Source organism: Lytechinus variegatus, chromosome 2 (genome assembly GCF_018143015.1).
Source record: "Lytechinus variegatus isolate NC3 chromosome 2, Lvar_3.0, whole genome shotgun sequence".
Classification (NCBI taxonomy): Eukaryota; Metazoa; Echinodermata; class Echinoidea; order Temnopleuroida; family Toxopneustidae; genus Lytechinus; species Lytechinus variegatus.
The window spans coordinates 47252937-47261454 of NC_054741.1; positions in this window are offsets into that span (position 1 = coordinate 47252937).

The window sequence follows — 8518 nt, forward strand, 5'->3', positions numbered from 1 at the left end:
ACCAGGTGAATCCAGTATCGTATTTTTAAGTGACATGGACTCTCATAACATCTGTTTGCTTACAGAAATATACATGTATATTTGGAGAAAAAAAATTCCAGAATGTAAAGAATCTTAAAGTATAACCTCATTTTAATCGAATACCATTCAACAAATACACTGCATCATAAGTTGAGAAATCTATTGAAGATAATATATACTGACAATATATATAGCCGAATTAAATTGTATTAAAGTTGAAATGTAAATTCTGTATCGTATTTTTAAGTGACATTGACTCTCATAACATATGTTTGCTTACAGAAATATATATTTGACAAAAAGTTTTTCCAGAATGTAAAGAATCTAAGAGTATAACCTCATTTAAATCGAATGCCATTCAACGAATACACTGCGTCACAAGTTGAGAAATTTATTTGAAGATTATATACTAACGATTTGGCCGAATTAAATTATATTGAATTTGAGATGTAAAATCAGTAGGATGTCGTGTAAATTCCAATCAGTAATTGAAAGTGTTGTGGTTTCTCGGCAAACAGTACAACGTACATGCATATTAATTAATTTCATCGACCAACAAAGTGATGGAGGATATTTTTATGAAGGTTTTTATATTCCCGAAAGCAGCTTCTAAACTTACTGTACGCGTCAACATGATCAAGTCGAGTGATGGCGCGATCCCGAGAACCTGTCCACCCGGAGAAAAAAAACTCCAAGCGATCATACTTGGTACAAATTTGGTACTTGGCACAAACAATGTCCATGGTACAAATTAACCGAAGTTAAAACCACATCTGCATTACATGTATTAATGGGAGAGCTTGAAATTTATTAAAATCCTTTCATTGTGTGCAACAAATGTTATTTTGAAAGCATTGACAAATAATGGCAAACATATTGTGAACGTTCAACGTTAAGAGGAGTTTCATAACTAACAAGTTTGATAATCATATTTATCATTTTCTGCAATTTTTGCGAAAATATTTTATGAGCCCCCAACCAAAAAAGTTCAGTGTTCGGTCAAGCATAAGCGAAACTTGAAATAATATAAAACTTTAAAGCAAATATGAACACCAAAATTTGAAATTTTGAAATCATAATTTGAAACAAAGATTTTATAAACTGTCCCGTTTCTTATTGTTATGCACTGTATACATCCTGGTTCTGGACTCAAGCTAATATCTCCACTCAACAAGAGAATCAAAGGATGATTTTACCCCCCCCTTCCAAAAAAAGGCGATTCGAATAAAAAGGGGAAAAAATCCAACAAGCATAACACTGAAAGTTTCATCAAAATCGGATGTAAAATAAAAGAAACTTGTGATATTTCGATGTTTCTCTTAATTTCACAAAACAGTTATTTGCACATCCTGGTCGGTATGCCAATGAGGTGAGTGATGACACCATTCATTCACTATTTCTTTTGTATTTTATCATATTCAAATTTTCTCCTCGTTATCCTGTGTGACAAAGTTTTATTCTTCCCTGAACATGTGAAATTACCAATGTTTTAACATTTAATGGCTCAGACATGTTGCTCTGTATATATTGCCTCATCGGTAAAAATTGAAATATTGTATCATTCAAATAATTAAAAAAATCGTGAGTGATGGACATCATCGACTCTTTCATTTGCATATCACCGAGTTATGCATATAAGGATAAATCAGTATGGCTCCTCTAAGATTAAAATCAAATTAGCGCACTCATAAGTTTATGATAAAGTGAGAAGCGGGGGTTGAAGGGGGTGCTATCTACGTGTATTATTCTCCATAGGCAGCAACTCCTGGAATTCATTGCGGGTAAAATGACATTTATATTTCGTTTTAAATGGAGATAAATATGAATTTTCCTTTTATAAAAGTGTCACATAATATCTATTTAGGGGAACTTTCATTAACAATCTATGCTTTCGAGAATGTTCACATTGCGTTTCATAAATTATGAGCTACCTAACGATACTCTGTGAAACAAAAAAATATCCCTGCAAGTTGTATTTATGAATATTTCGTGAGGAAATACCTGACTTCATTTTGATTAGTGGGAATGAGAGATGGCAACCCAGTCTTGATTTTAAATCAATCTCAAGCGAGCGAGAATGGTGATCAGGTCCCCATTTCATAAAAAAGTTGCTAACAACTCTTGCTGGATTATAACATTTCACTCCATGTAAGAGCCAACCAATCATAGAGCAGAAGTGTCGCTGTTGTCGTAGCAATTGACTTGCAAGATTCAAGATTCAAGAGGTTTATTTCATTTCCAAAACAAATATAAATCGAATGCAAATACAAATCAAAGTACGAATACTAAATAATTTTTAACTTAGCATAATTATATAACAAACGCTTGTATAAACAAAGCGTATATGGAAATGAGGGGACCCACTAAAAAGCATTGCTTGTAGAGAGTGGATCCCCTATAGCTAGTTGAATAAATAATTTATATAAAGCAATTAAGACAAGACAAAGCAATAAAAATTAAGTAAATATGGAAATTCATTCGGCTGAACGAATATACAATATCATAAAAATGGGAAAGTAAAATGTGAAGATTATAATAGGAAAAAACTATTTTAGAGTAAGAAAGGAAATGATAGCAAAAAATGGAAATAAGGTGACAAAAATATGGGACATGTATTATCAAAGACACACACACATACAGACACGCGAACAAAGAAAACAATATAGTGACATATTAGAGGATGGAGGAGAGAGAGAGAGAAAAAAAAATAGGCTGACCGATAGAGGGAGAGGGAGAGAGAGAGAGGGGGGGGGAGAACAAAATTTGAACATGGATCAACGAGAGCGCTAGCATGAAAACACAGATTTGGGATTGATACCCGGGTGATAAAGGAAAATTTAGTGTTAAATACAAGATGGATACAAGACAATCAGGACCTACAAACAAATCAACTTCGTTTGTAGGATACTAACAAAAATACTTTTAATTTTCTCTTAAAGGAGTTAATGGAGGGGGCCTGTTGAATATCATTATGGAGAGAGTTCCAAAATTTTGGGGCTGTAAAAATGAAAGTACTTTGAGCAAAAATAGTTCTTAGCATTGGTAGATGAAAGTGATCGCCATGTCTGGTAGGATATGTATGATAACTGTTATTTTGAAGAAACATATCGTGGAATACGGAGGGAATCATGTCGTTTTTATAGTTGTACATAAACTGTCCTAGTTGAAATAAATACAAGTCTTGGATTTTAAACAAATTATATTCGAGGAATAGCGGGTCAGTGTGAGAACGGGGATGTGAAAATGAAATGATACGAAGAGCTTTCTTTTGTAGTAGTAATATTCTGTTTAGTAAATTTTGGTGTGTATTGCCCCAAACCAGGATTCCGTAGTTGAGATATGGTAATATAAGAGAAGAATATAGAGTTAGTAGAGAGGTAACAGGAATAAATGTTTTTAACCTATTTATGATGCCTATGTTACGAGAGATGGTTTTGCAAATATTGTCAATGTGACATTTCCAGGAGAGTTTGTTATCTACATGGACACCCAGGAATTTGATTGACGAGACACTTTCCAGCTGAATATCTTCAATACATATATCAAGAGGCAACGAATCTATAGTATTACTGAATACCATGTATTTGGTTTTTTGAAGATTGATTGATAATTTGTTAGCTCTAATCCAACTCAAAACTTTAGTTAATTCATAATTTATTATTTCAGCAAGAGTAAGCGGATTCTTGTGGGAAAAAAATAAATTTGTGTCATCCGCAAAAATAATGAAAGATAGAATACTGGATGCTCTGCTAAAGTCATTTATATACAAAATAAAGAGGAGTGGTCCCAGGATACTTCCTTGCGGCACACCACAGCTAATATTGCACATATTTGAGGGGTGATCATTGAAAGAAACAAATTGTTTTCTGTTGGAAAGGTAGTTCCTGAACCAATCCAAGGCCTTCCCACGAATACCATAATGCGAAAGTTTATGAAGTAGAATGTCGTGGTTTATTGTATCGAAGGCCTTGGAGAAGTCCAGGAAAATACCAATCATATGGGAAGACTGATCCGATGCATGAGTAACTTTTTCAACAAAAGATAATAATGCATGAACTGTACTATGCTTTTCTCTAAAACCAAATTGGAAATTAGAGAAAATGTTATTATTACAACAAAATTTGATTGTTCTGTTGTATATTATTTTTTCCAAAATTTTACCAAAACACGGTAAGAGGGATATTGGCCGATAATTGTTAATGCTAGATTTATCGCCTTTCTTAAAAATTGGAATAACTTTAGCAATTTTCAGGGAATTGGGGACTTGTCCATGAATTAAAGACATATTGAAGATGTAAGCAAGTGGTTCTGCAATATATGGAATGATAGTTTTAAGTATTAGATTATTGATGTCATCATAGCCAGAACTTCTTTTATTATCGAGGTTTGAGACAATATCAGTAATTTCATGAGGGGAAGTAGGGCATAAAAATATTGAGTTCGGATTGGGCGGGGCAAGAAATTCGGCAAAATGTTTGTTTGAGGGCGCTATATTCTTAGCGAGGTTATTTCCGATCGATGAAAAATGGTCATTAAATATATTAGCAATGGTAACAGGCTGTTGAATGATCTCATCGTTAGATCTAATTTCTGTTATAATGTCTTTATTTTCTGAGACATTCATAGCTTGCTTGAGAATTTTCCAGGTGTTTCGCATATCATGTTTATGTAATTGTAGCTTATTTTCAAAGTATTTTTTCTTTTCAATACGAATAATTTTAGTTAAAGTGTTTTTATAGGATGTGTATTTTGCTCTGGTTTTTTGCGTTCCTTTTGATTTATATTTGTAATACAGGTTATTTTTCCGATTTATTGACCGAAGTATGGATTTTGATATCCATGGTAATCTAGGGGACTTTTTGTAATTCATCTTATTGTTTCTCTGTTTTGGGAGGTAAATGTCAAGTTGGCCTGAAAGCAAATCACAGAATTTATCGTAACAAGAGTTGATGTCTTCTATTTCATAAACACAGGACCGTCGATATTTTCAAGACTAGCACTTAAACGGGTTAAATTATTTGTATTAATATTACTTGCTATCATATCAATCTTTCAGGAATATCACAGTGGTATCTCAAATAATTCTACCACTTGATCGCGAGTGAAGTTTCACTCACTGGTATAAACGAGTGAAATATTTACTTATTTGCCATCCTTGGAAATGATAACAGTCGGTATAATGGAAATAATGATATGATAATACTGAAAATGCAAAGGTTACATAGCGTGATAATAACGCCTTTTTGTGTGTACTTTTTACCTTTCATGCTTTTATTGCAGAACAATTTTTTCAGACATGAAAACTTGTTCTGTTTCTTAATATAGCCTTTCTCTTTGTGATTTTGTTTCTATTCTATCCAAGTCTCAACTTTCTCCACAACTGATAGATGTCAATGTTAATGTCAATGCTTGTATTGCGTTATCACCATAATTATGGTACAATTTTTTCCTTAAATTAATTGTAACCTATTTAGTACCGTGTTCCCTTATGTATATATGATATAATATATTCAACTAATATGCTATATTATATCACATATATTGAATTCACTATTTTTATTATCTTACTATTTTGTTTCTCTTATCTCATTATGAATTAATGATTACTTTGTAACATTTGTTTGTATCAGTCTCCCGACTATTTTAACGAGGGAGTTATTTGCAGTAAACCGAAATGAATCTGAATCTAAATAACCTGAGTACAGAGTACTACATTAAAAGTTTATTCTGGGGTCATGTGATTGCAAAACATTTTTGAAGGACTTTCTTCCTCTTTATTCAATCTCATCTCATGCACTGGAAGAAAAATAGCTGAACAAATGAACTTTGATAATCACATTAACTTGTTTCAGCTTGCTTGTTTGTCAAATGTATTAAAATGATCTATTGATATCAGACTTACATTGTCATACCGATATTTATTTAGAGAAAGGGGAGGGGCAAGAATTTGTATTGGGGGACAAGAGTCAAACTGATCATGATAGATGAGGTGTTAATGAGAACAGATGCTAACGATATTCAATTTAATTTAATTGAAATTTGAAGATATTCTGGTATGGCGTCTGTTGAAAATTTGTTGGTATTTTTCAACTTCATGAGAAGAGGCTTCCCTTGCCCCCCCCCCCTCCGACTCCTATCCCAGTGTAAGGAAATGCATAGGTAGTACTTGATGATGAGATTGGAATGTTTGTTAATGGTAAAGATTACTTACTTGATTCCAAGGGTCACTTTGTAATTGAAGTGTATATCCTGTTCAGAGGGGAATACTCTGAACCTTTATTGTCACTCAGAATGCTATCTTGACAGAAATATTAGAGTGTAACTCAGCTGAATCCGTCAGCCACTTATTTGCCTAAAAACACATATTTAAACACAATAAAAATATACATAATATATATATGGACTTTAGGTGAGAAGATTGATTTAAAAATTATATTTTTACCTCTTTAGCTTGTTTCCTTGCCCAAAACACTTCATAGAGAGCCGATGCGCCCCCCCCCCCACCAATGCCACACACACACCAAGGCCATCGTGATGATATCTGCTTTACACGAAGAATGTAATTCATATGACTGAGTGGTTTCGGCTTGATGTTTCTTTTGTTAATCATTGTCATGCTTGGGAACAGTATGGAGAAACTAGTAATACATGAAATGTAAAATTAAACCCACTTTAAATGATAAGAACTTAGTCATGTTAGTTTAAAAAATGCTGGAGATGTCTGAAGTAAAACATTTGCTTACATTCAGTTATGTCCTCACTATATCCAGCTGGCGCAAAACAGGTAAAGGATGTGCTTACCTATCGTTAGAATGTTAATTTGGGTTGCAAAGTATTTACAAAATGTTAAAATGTATCAGTTTTATTTCAACTGGCTTGAAATGCAAAAGAAGAATATAAGAAATAAACCTCACGGTCATTTTTTCACCGTTTTTCCTTAACAGTTGACACGGCATGAAAATGAGCATTTCTGCGAGCTTACAAAAATGGACAGTGCTCACTCGAGTGAAACATTTTGTCAAACTATTATACTTTCATTAAAATGGATGAGACATATAACCCTCGAATATTATGTTGAGATTATTCCCATGTTGTATTTTTTTCTCAATTCAAAGTGTTAACTTTTTATTGATATGCACTGATACGTGCGAAGTTGGGATAATGAATGATGTCATACATTCGGTTAGGGGATTTCCCTTTGGATTCCAAATTTTGCTCAGAGAATGAACAATCAAATCAATTCAAATACTACCCCGGTCGTTTGTTTGCATTCATGCTTGACTGATCAGGTTGTGTCCTTCGTATTTACCCAATAACAATCAATATTATATTTGTCTGGACTGTACGAACAGTACCAGCAGTAGTGAGATCACAGCCGGGGTGGGGGGGGGAGAAGCCCACCCCCCTCCTTCTAAATATTTTTTTCAGATATTTTCTTTCACAGTTGATACTAATGCTAATGTTTCCCTCTCAACGCGTATGATCTGCATGACTACGAAGTAGATGTCAGTATTGGCTAGATGCTGAAGAAGACGCCAATGTTGCCACATTTTGTTGACATTGTTGTTTTAAAGTATGTTGCTTTGTTGTTTTAAAGTATGTTGCTTGTCTGACTTTGTCCCGCCATCGCCACCTCCCCCCCCCGATAATGATCATGATACCGCTGTTGTTGTTCATCTAACACAAGACTAGTGTTAAATCATAATTGTATTTATCTGGGATCACATGATGAGAATAACAGTTACTGATTCCTTTGATATTCATGAGGACAGTCAATGCAAACAGAGTTGAATATTCATGCTTTGCAATTGCTATTTGTTTTTGTTTGTGTTTTCGAATTTTTTTTGTAAGGGAGTAGTCCATCCTGAGGTGAAGTCGGTCATAATATTGGCAGAAAATGTGAGAAAATAGCAATGGCATTTTCCTTTTTTTAACCCAAGAATTGATGATTTTGATTTGATTTGATTTTTATTTTTGAAAAAACATGAATTTGGAACAGTATTATTATGTGACCTTACATGCAAATAGTCCCCTCTAATCAAGTTCTATAAATTACCAATTTATTGGTTCATGGTACCTTGTAAAATATAGCTATATATCCCGATTTATACGGTACAAGTAAGTACACACCACTGAAAAAAATGAAGAAAAAAAAGTTTTATTGTTCGATGTAGAAATCTGAAATATAATTACTCCAAACATTCATTTAGCCTCAAATGAGCCCAGCATCCAAAATGCAGCGCCAGAAGTACACATCACAGTAGAATGTTTTCTTTCTTAATCTATTAAACAAATACGTAAATGTTGTTGTTGTTTTAGTTCTGATTTAATCTGAAAATGTTCTTTCAACTACTAATGTTGCTCATAAAACTATTCCATGTACAGTCAGTGATTTGAAAAAAATATTTTAAAGCCAAAAAGTCACAACTTGTCAAACAAAAGTTAAGACTAATGCATTGCCTTCACCCAAAGTTGTGGTTAGAAAAGCCCCTAATGT